Source organism: Lissotriton helveticus, chromosome 3_1 (genome assembly GCF_964261635.1).
Source record: "Lissotriton helveticus chromosome 3_1, aLisHel1.1, whole genome shotgun sequence".
Classification (NCBI taxonomy): domain Eukaryota; kingdom Metazoa; phylum Chordata; class Amphibia; order Caudata; family Salamandridae; genus Lissotriton; species Lissotriton helveticus.
Window position 1 is genome coordinate 941,378,301 of NC_136061.1, and position 9,986 is coordinate 941,388,286.

At 43.3% G+C, this 9,986-nt stretch overlaps 1 non-coding gene across 1 annotated transcript; it reads left to right on the plus strand.

Moving 5' to 3' along the window:
* The first annotated feature begins 695 nt into the window (after positions 1–695).
* Positions 696–798, plus strand: LOC144825767 (U6 spliceosomal RNA). Its single transcript, XR_013609556.1, has one exon. It is a non-coding gene; the product is annotated as a U6 spliceosomal RNA (small nuclear RNA).
* Positions 799–9,986: the final 9,188 nt, after the last annotated feature.

Consider the following 9,986-nt stretch of genomic DNA (forward strand, 5'->3'; position numbering starts at 1 on the left):
TGGCAACGCGGTCACAGGGTGAACACCGTGCGTGCCCCAAATAAACGCCACAGCAGAAGTCTGCTGCTACTGTGTTTGCCCCTCGTTTTCAATTTTCACAAGTGCTTCTCACATACCCTAAAGTGCTTGTTTTTGTTTGTTAATGCCAAGAGAGCAGCGCCTAACTACTGGTAAGTTTCCACCATTGTGCTGAAGTGTTTGGTCTTGGAACTATTTTCTTTTTTCTATGCTTGTGTTGAATGTGTATGTTTTGTTTGCAGCACCTCCTTGCTTTGGTCTGAAATTGAAGACACTTGTGCATTTCCAACATTTTTTGTGGAAGCAACTCGTTTTAATTTTGTGAGTTTGTGCGCAATGAAAGGCCTCCATTCTTTGTAATTATGATTCATCATTTTTAAACTGGGTAACACAATCAACACAAATACATTCCACACCATGCCACATAGTTCCAATCATCATAATTTCACTTAATGCCACTCATTTCCACGTCACGCATTTCAACTCTACACATTTCCCTTCCACACCACAAAATTCAACAACAAACCACGTAATTCAACTCAACAACACAATTACACAACACACCACACCACATGCATCGAATCCACACCACAGAGTTCCACATCATGCCACAAAATTCAACAGCACACCACATAATTATACTCAACTACATACCACTGCACAACACAAAATACCATTCGCTTCGGCAGCACATATACTAAAATTGGAACGATACAGAGAAGATTAGCATGGCCCCTGCGCAAGGATGACACGCAAATTCGTGAAGCGTTCCATATTTTTCGAGGGTCAGTGAGTTTGATTAATGAGGGTCAGTGAGTTTGATTATTTGGGGATTCGCCTCAGTAACTCCATGAGTTGGACCCCACATATCCAAAAGATGTTGTTCAACCACAAAAGGGTGACTGGTGCCCTACTCAGGGAACATCGTTCATCCCCCAAACATTGTATCTCCCCAGCTATAGATATTTATAAAGCTAGAGGGGTTGCTGCGGCTTTGTATGGGGCGGAGTTGTGGGGCTCCACAAACCTGGAGGTATTAGCCAAGGCAGAAAGTAAATTTCTGAAAGAACTCTTGGTACTCCCATCGAGCACACCCACAGTCCCAGTGCTTCTTGACTTGGGCTGCAAATCAATCGCGGACCAGGCGCGATTACGGCCTCTGCTTTTGTGGGCCCGCCTGTGGAGGGTCCCGGAGCTAGCCTCCTATGCAGCAGGTCTGTCTGAGGTAATTGCAATGGAGAGTTGGCATCGAATCAAATGGCTAAGGGACATCAAGAGCCTATTGGTGGAGCTGGGTTTGGAAGATTCCTGGGTTACTCGCTCTGCCCCACCGAAAGCCACCCTGAAGAAGCTATATTGGGACTGGATAGCCACTAAACTCATTCGCAATCCTCATCACTGCAATTCGACCGCAGCTTTCCTGAGAATCAAAGACGTGGTTGCTTATGAGCCTTATTTGGACCTAATCTCCATTCCCCTTGACAGGGCTCTCTATTTCAAACTCAGAGTGGGCACCTTACCTCTGGCCAACTTGGCGTCCAGGTGGAGATCTGCATCTTCCCAGTCCTCAGCCTTCTGTGCCACGTGCTCGACACGGGTGGAGACGGTGGCAAATTTTTTCTTCGAATGTCCTGACTATCGTGCCCCAAGGAGGTGCTGGCTAAAACCATTGTGCAGGCTCATAGGTACACAACAGCATCTGGTGGCCCTTCGCATTTTATTGTCTGATACATCCCCCTCCATTGTTTGTGGTGTTTCAAAGTTTTTAAAATGGGCTTGGGTGATCCGAGCTAAAAGGCTTTCTATTTCAATTTAATTCTCTTTTTAATTATTTATTGCATTTTACTCGACTATTTTAGGAATCATAACTGTATGTTTCCATAAGCCTTGAAAATGTATTTTTGTATGTACCGCTTTTAAGATATTTACGTATCGAAATAAAGCTTTTACAACTACAACCATTCCACATAATTACACTTTATAACACACAATCCCACTCCACATAATATCAGTACATTCAATACCACATAATTACTATCCACATAATTCCACTGCACACCATGCCATATAATTCAACTACACAAATCCACTTCACACCATACTCAATTCCACAAATAATAATTCTAATCCAACACACATAATTATACTACACATCACACACTCCACTCCAAACCAAAACACATGGGTAAAAGACATTGTAATTTTCAGCACCAATAGCTCTAACTCTCACAAATGCAAGACCTAGTGCATTGCACATGTTTGTTTACTTTCCAGCTGCAAGGCTCAGACAGACTAGTAGTCAGTTTTGATATGTATGTGTTGGTCTTTTCTTTTGCAACACAGCCACCTTGCTGTTCTTCCTATCTACTTATACATGCCTGCTTTTCTGGGTCTTTCCCTCCTCTCTTCCCGTAAGTAAGTGCTGTCTCCTTTTTGTCACATGAATATTTGTTTAAGTAGGTGTGGAATAGACTGATGGCAGTAACCAAAGAGACTAAGGGCCTGATTTCGATGTCGGTCGGAGTTGCCTCTGAATGACACTGTTTCGGTGAGGGAACCCCCCAACCTCAGGTCGGCCATTCCCAGCACCTGATTATGATGCGACCGCACATGGTGTGGTCGCAAACTGCCATTTCTCTATGGGAGCTTGTGCAGTGGGCGGAAACTGTCCGCAGCACAAGCTCCAATCGAGAATTGGGAGTTCGAAGGCTATCTGACCGACATTGTAAATAGGCCCTAAACATGATTTCAATCCTTATAAAAAAATTTAGGCAGAAGGTGATATAGAGGTGTTGTCTATCAGGCCAAAGTCGGGCTGCTTACTTGCATAACTTATGCATAGAGCTACACCTGCTACTCCCATCACCCTAATCAGGGAGTCTTCAACACATACATGCTCCACCCAAGCAGGTATGCACTCGGTCTTCACAGCTCAATATAGAGCATTATATGACCCCACAGTTCAGTAGGTATATATTGATGAGTTTCTCAGAGAAGTAAGACTGACCACTCTGGATCCCCTATACAGAGAAGATATCAATTCCCCTCTTGTGTTGCTAGAAATTCATGGGGCCATAAGAGTAGCAGTTACGCAATAGACACCTGGGCTTGGTAGGCTGCCCTTTTAATTTTATTAGGCTTATGAATCAATCTTAGCCCCTAAATTGTTGGAGCTGTATCAAATGGCTCTCACAGAGGGACTCCCCCCACATTTGCTTAGGGAGTCGTTGCGAGTATCCCTGCCCAAACCGGACAAAGATATGATGGAAGTAATGTTGTATCTCCTGCTGTCCATGTTAGGAGCGGACTATAAAATTATAGCGGTCCATCTATTTAAACACATTCGGCGATTAGGGCATTCAGACCTAAATTGGGTTATTCCTGGGCGCTCTACCACCCTTGATATCAGGCGCCTGCACAGAGTAATGGAAATGGCCCCTGCCCAGATGCCATACTCGGCCTGCCTGGTTTTAGATCTAGCAAAAGCGTTAAACATTACTGACTCAGAACCTGAGAACCATCTACTTGTACACACCAAACACATTACGGGCTATGAGCTTAGGCTAATTACAAGGTTTGCACTGACACACACCACAGTAGACCCACTACAGGCAACGCGTAGATGGTGGCAGAGAGATATGGGGCGCAAGTTGACTTATAGGGAATGGGAGAAAGCCCTACATAATACAAGGAAGGTATCCAGAAATGCAAAATTTCAATACATTCAACACAATATACTTCAAAGGGCCTAGCTCACCCGCGACAGTCTACATAAAATATTTTGCTCCTCATCACTATACCTTAGGTGCCATGCGCCGAATGCTAATATGGCCCATACGTTCTGGAATTGCCCAGCAGCAATGACCCTCAGGCAAGAGGTCACAGGGACTTAATCAGAAGTGACGGTCCGAGATGGATTTCTCACCTTGGAATGCTGGTATCATTTAAGTATAAAAAAAAAAACAGCAGACAGCAAATCGATTCCTGGATTTAGGCCTACTCATCGCCCCTAGGTCCATGGCAATGAATTGGAAAGCATGCATCCTCCCGACCCTCCAACACTGGTGTGCCGTGACCCTCAAGTGGGGTAGGGCTGAGGCTACAGGACTGAGGAGAGAGGAGAGAGGAGGTCCAGGGACTGCGCAGGGTCTCCATGTGGGAATGCAGCATGAGCTGCAATAGTTCAGAACACTTCACATTGTTGGTCTATCAGCCTAGTTATGGCTTTTGTGCCCCTCTCTACCTGGATCCTCTTACAGAATGGTCCTCTTCCACGGGTGGATGACTGGAGCCTTGGATGTTCGTCCCCTGTGCTGTTCATTTTCCTGTGGGAGGAGGAGAGTGAGTTACACAGATGTGGGCTGTTTTTTTTATTTTTCTGTTTTCATTCAGTGGGAACCCCAGGGTAGGCACCGATGCTTGTGAATTTGAACATGTGCGGACACTGATTGCCGCAGAGGAACTATCTCGCTGTTGTGGACTGCAGTTTGATTGTAGCTGGTATTATTGCTATATGTCAAACCATCTACTCCTTATCTCAAAATTGTATTATGCCGAACTATCAAAGCTTTCTATCGCTCATTTTCTCAACATTGTATGTCATGATGAAAACAATAAAAATGGTTAAAAAATAGGTGATATAGAGGTGTTCACAGGTTTAAAAGCTCATTGTCCGTGAGTTCTCTGTCTCTGATCCTTTTCAACGAGAACATAGACATCAGTAAATATCAGTATAGCAGCTTGAATCTTTCAGTCTCTTCTACATTTGGTAAACATAACTGTCTCTCAAAACTCTTACATTATTGGGACTTGTTAAAAACCCTGCTGGCAGGTGAGGTGTGTTTGTGTGTGGATAACAGTGTTCTGTAGTCAGGTTACACCAACAGCCTGACGAAATGAGCCCTCCAGAAGCAAACTAAAGAATCCTTATAAGTATCTTGATCTGTTGGGTAGACTCGCCAAAGTCAAGATTTTCTCTGGGAAGTGTTGGGGTGCATTCACACAACTGTAGGGCCATTCAAACAGCTCTACAGTCTAAAGAATAACAGCTTAAAAGTCTAAGAGAAGTTCACAAAAATAACATTTATTAGCTACCACACAATTGGATTCATCTTCTTATGATTGACAATAGAAGGCACTGTGATCATGGGCGCTTATGGAAACTAATGCACGTTTATGGGAAGAAGTATGTTTGGTTAAAAATGATTGCCTCCATGAGAATTTTCAGTGAGACATTTTCAAAACGTGATTGTAATAGGGCCGTGGGGATGAAGTCTTTTTTCTCATTGGGAATATTCTTAAAGGGTAGGGATAAGTTTTGAAACCGATATATTATACTGTTTTCTGTCCAGCTCGTATTTGTTTTTCTTTTTTTATTTCCCTTGTAGGTTTGTCCCTCGGATCAATTGTTCATGTTTGTGAATACAAATTGTTGGGATGGGAATGCCTGCTACATGGTGTACAGTCATCTTCCACTGCCCTGAGTGACTGACTTCAAGTATGTGGTATCCTGATTTTTTATTTTGGCACGCACTTCACACTATTCCAGTGAGTATGCAGAGAACTACACCTGTCCCTTGACATGAGTGAGTCCCTGTACCTGTCCTGTGACCTGGAGGTTGCATGAGGTGTGCCCTATTATGCGAACAGTGGACTCCTTTCTCTGTTATGGGTTTTGTATACTTTAATCTATAATGGGTTTGGCATGTTGAGCTGTGGTGGAAGTGTACCATATTTTGAGAATCAATAGTTTGAACCAGACCTTTTATCTGTGTCACTCGAGTGGAGGCCTAGTGATCCACTTGTGTAAAATGTTGATTCTGTACGGTAATGCAGATCCTAGCCCTAACATCCCAAGTGTATGGTATGCATGTTGATATACATAGTCTGCGTGGTAAATTAATTGTGTGTATGAGTGAGCCAAAGTAATAGAGGCGTGTGGTTTCTATTTTGAAAAACCCTTAGCCCATTCCTGTGCACAAAATGACAGTGTTTTCCCAGAGAGTGGAAGTGTATTGCTGACTTTTCAGCTGAGAGGGGTTGCTGATTAGTCTTCTTGTATTACTGACATTTGGTACAAGGTGAGGGTTAAGGGTAGGACAGCCATCTCTGTTGTTAAGGGTCGAAAGAACCCTTTTAAATGAGGCCAGCATATTGTTTTATCCTGGAGTGTTGTTCAGTGAGGTTGTTGATAGCCAGTTGCAGAAAGCTACCACCTCTTTCTGTCTCTGTTATAGCTACATTAGGCTGGAGACTACTGTAGTGTAGTTCCTATGTTCCCAATAGGCTCTGCGCAATATATCCTATAGATTTGAGGTAGGACTTATGTCTTCTAGGTCTCTATCGAATATATTTGACTTTATTGGGAGTGCCTGCTAGCACAGAGGTCACTAGAAACTTTCTTGAATAAACAAGAAGGGATTAGTTTCTGACAACCGCATAAACATGACAACTTTGTTTCCCCAAGAATAAACGTATCTTCAGAGTCGTGGAAACTATAGATAGATATTTTACTCAGTCAATTGTGCATGCTTCGTTTCATCAGAGGTGCAGAGAAATAGAGAGACGGGCGTTTTCAATAAAAGGATTTATTGAACAGTCTTCTTTCTCATGCAAGTAAAGTGAACTGCTATAATCGTAAGACAGGCTGGAAAGTATAATGCATACAGCGAGAAGAGTATTATAAAATAATACTGTAAAAGCATTGTATGATTTCTAAACCATAGATACATACATACATAAATACCAAAGTACTCAACTGGTGCTTCTAAAATACGCCTACCCCGATGTACCTAACCTAAGTCTAGTACGAGGGAGGAAGTAAGTGTGGTGTAGCATAGGTTTATTTTCTTTGCCAAGAATCTATTGAGCGGGAGCGAGATATATAGGGGCTTATCGAGAGTTTACCGAACTGGCGATTCCACTGGCGATTCTATGCAGTGCATGGGCTTTTTAGGTCATTGCGCAAGCGCAAGCCCTAAAAAGCGTGTGCACAATGCCACCAGCCGCCTGCCTGCCTGCCTCGCATTACCACATCAAAGGCAGCCCTCCCAGCGCATTTCTCACCCCCTAATTATTCACGGCCGGTCGGCCGTACTTTCAGTTTCACGGCCGCGTCTCCTCTTAAAACTTGCTTTTAAACTTGTTTAACTTGTTTTACAATCTGTTCGTGCTGATTGCACTGTGTATTGCGTGAACTTGTCCTGTGTTTTGTGTATATACTGCACGCTGTTTGTACAGAATATTCAGTATTCTCACAGTCTCGAGGCGCTGTGCATACATTGACTTTTTTTTTCTATTGCTCATCTCTCACCATTCGCGCGTCTTCTGGGATTTTCAAGGCCCCCGGCCTTAACAAACGGATTCCCCCTAAATTCACACATTTCAATCTGCCATTTATCACCCGTGGCTGCAGACATCTTACATTGTTAATGATGGGTAATGGCCTGGTCTGTAGGGCGCAGAAGCCCGGCCGAATCCACTGTTAACGTCTTAAAACCGGGTCCACTAAACGCGTCAGATGGTAATCCACGTCTGAGTGTCGTGGGGAGCGGGTTGGGGGCGCTGCGTGCACTGATGACTTGCACTCACTCCATCCCACAATGTGACGGTCATTGTACACTGCATGCAATGACAAGCATCGTGATCTCGCTGTTTCCTTCATTAACAAAGAACACCCCGAACAAGTGTCATTCAGTGCTTCACAGGTGGAAACAAGAACACCCCTGTCACTTCTATGAAATAAAGAGCCCCCAGACATGTCTGTTACACTGCCTCACTGCAATAAAAGAGGGCACCCCTGATATGTCTATCGCACTATGTGACTGCTAGAATTTTTAGGAGCCCCCAGACATGTCTGTCACACTGAATTACTGCAACAAACATACAGAATCCGCAGACATGCCTATATCACTGTAATACAAATAGAGCACCCAGATATGTCTGATACTGCATCACTGCTATAAATACACAGCATCTGCAGTTATGTCACACTGCATCACCCAAATAAAAATAGGGCACCCCTATGACTCTATTGCATTGCATAAATGCTATAAATATAAGCACCACAACACTGCAACAAACATACAGCATCTGCAGATAAGTCTTTCTCACTGCATCATTGCAATACATATAGAGCATCCCTGAATATGTCTTTCACTCTGCAGTACTCCGAGAAATAAAGAGCATCCCCAGGCGTGTCTCTCACACTGCACCACTGCAATCTAGGCAGAGCACCTCCAGATATGTCTAAAAAATAAAGAGCACTGCAGACATGGCTGTCTCACTGCATCATCCCCTAACTATTACACTGTGCCAGTAACTGTGAAATAAGACTATCTCTGGGCATGTCTATTACTCCGCGTCATTATGTCTTGTCATACTCCATCAAAATGTTTTATCCAGGGCCACTGGAATTATGCAATTGTGTGTCCGCAGCAATGTTTGCATCATTATAGAGTTGCCGTATTTGCCATATAATCCATCATCTGCTGCATAAACTGCAGATTTTAACCCAAACGGTTCAAAGGTTACTACAAATGCGACGGCACGTGTTGCTGCGCAGTGGAAGGACCTTTGCAGACCTGGACTGGTCAAATATTACTATATTTGGGTGTTTAATTGGTAGTGAGGTAATGCAAACAATGCCCAGAGAGTGTTACCAAGTTTAAAAAGCATTGGCATAGCCAATAGGTCTCGCTTTTGGGACCTAATAAGTATTTAGTTATGCAGCACAATATCCTTAGTACAACAACAACTGTTGCATGGCTAAACACTTATTAGGTCCCAAAGGCGAGACCTATTGGCTATGCCAATGCTTGTTTCTCATTGGGAATATTCTTAAAGGGTAGGGATAAGTTTTGAAACCGATATATTATACTGTTTTCTGTCCCAGCTCGTATTTGTTTTTCTTTTTTTATTTCCCTTGTAGGTTTGTCCCTCGGATCAATTGTTCATGATTGTGAATACAAATTGTTGGAATGGGAATGCTTGCTACATGGTGTACAGTCATCTTCCACTGCCCTGAGTGACTGACTTCAAGTATGTGGTATCCTGATTTTTTATTTTGGCACACACTTCACACTATTCCAGTGAGTATGCAGAGAACTACACCTGTCCCTTGACATGAGTGAGTCCCTGTACCTGTCCTGTGACCTGGAGGTTGCATGAGGTGTGCCCTTATTATGCTAACAGTGGACTCCTTTCTCTGTTATGGGTTTTGTATACTTTAATCTATAATGGGTTTAGCATGTTGAGCTGTGGTGGAACTGTACCATATTTTGAGAATCAATAGTTTGAGCCAGACCTTTTATCTGTGTCACTCGAGTGGAGGCCTAGTGATCCACTTGTGTAAAATGTTTATTCTGTCCGGTAATGCAGATCCTAGCCCTAACATCCCAAGTGTATGGTATGCATGTTGATATACATAGCCTGCGTGGTAAATGAATTGTGTGTATGAGTGAGCCAAAGTAATAGAGGCGTGTGGTTTCTATTTTGAAAAACCCTTAGCCCATTCCTGTGCACAAAATGACAGTGTTTTCCCAGAGAGTGGAAGTGTATTGCTGACTTTTCAGCTGAGAGGGGTTGCTGATTAGTCTTCTTGTATTACTGACATTTGGTACAAGGTGAGGGTTAAGGGTAGGACAGCCATCTCTGTTGTTAAGGGTCGAAAGAACCCTTTTAAATGAGGCCAGCATATTGTTTTTTCCTGGAGTGTTGTTCAGTGAGGTTGTTGATAGCCAGTTGCAGAAAGCTACCACCTCTTTCTGTCTCTGTTATAGCTACATTAGGCTGGAGACTACTGTAGTATAGTTCCTATGTTCCCAATAGGCTCTGCGCAATATATCCTATAGATTTGAGGTAGGACTTATGTCTTCTAGGTCTCTATCGAATATATTTGACTTTATTGGGAGTGCCTGCTAGCACAGAGGTCACTAGAAACTTTCTCGAATAAACAAGAAGGGATTAGT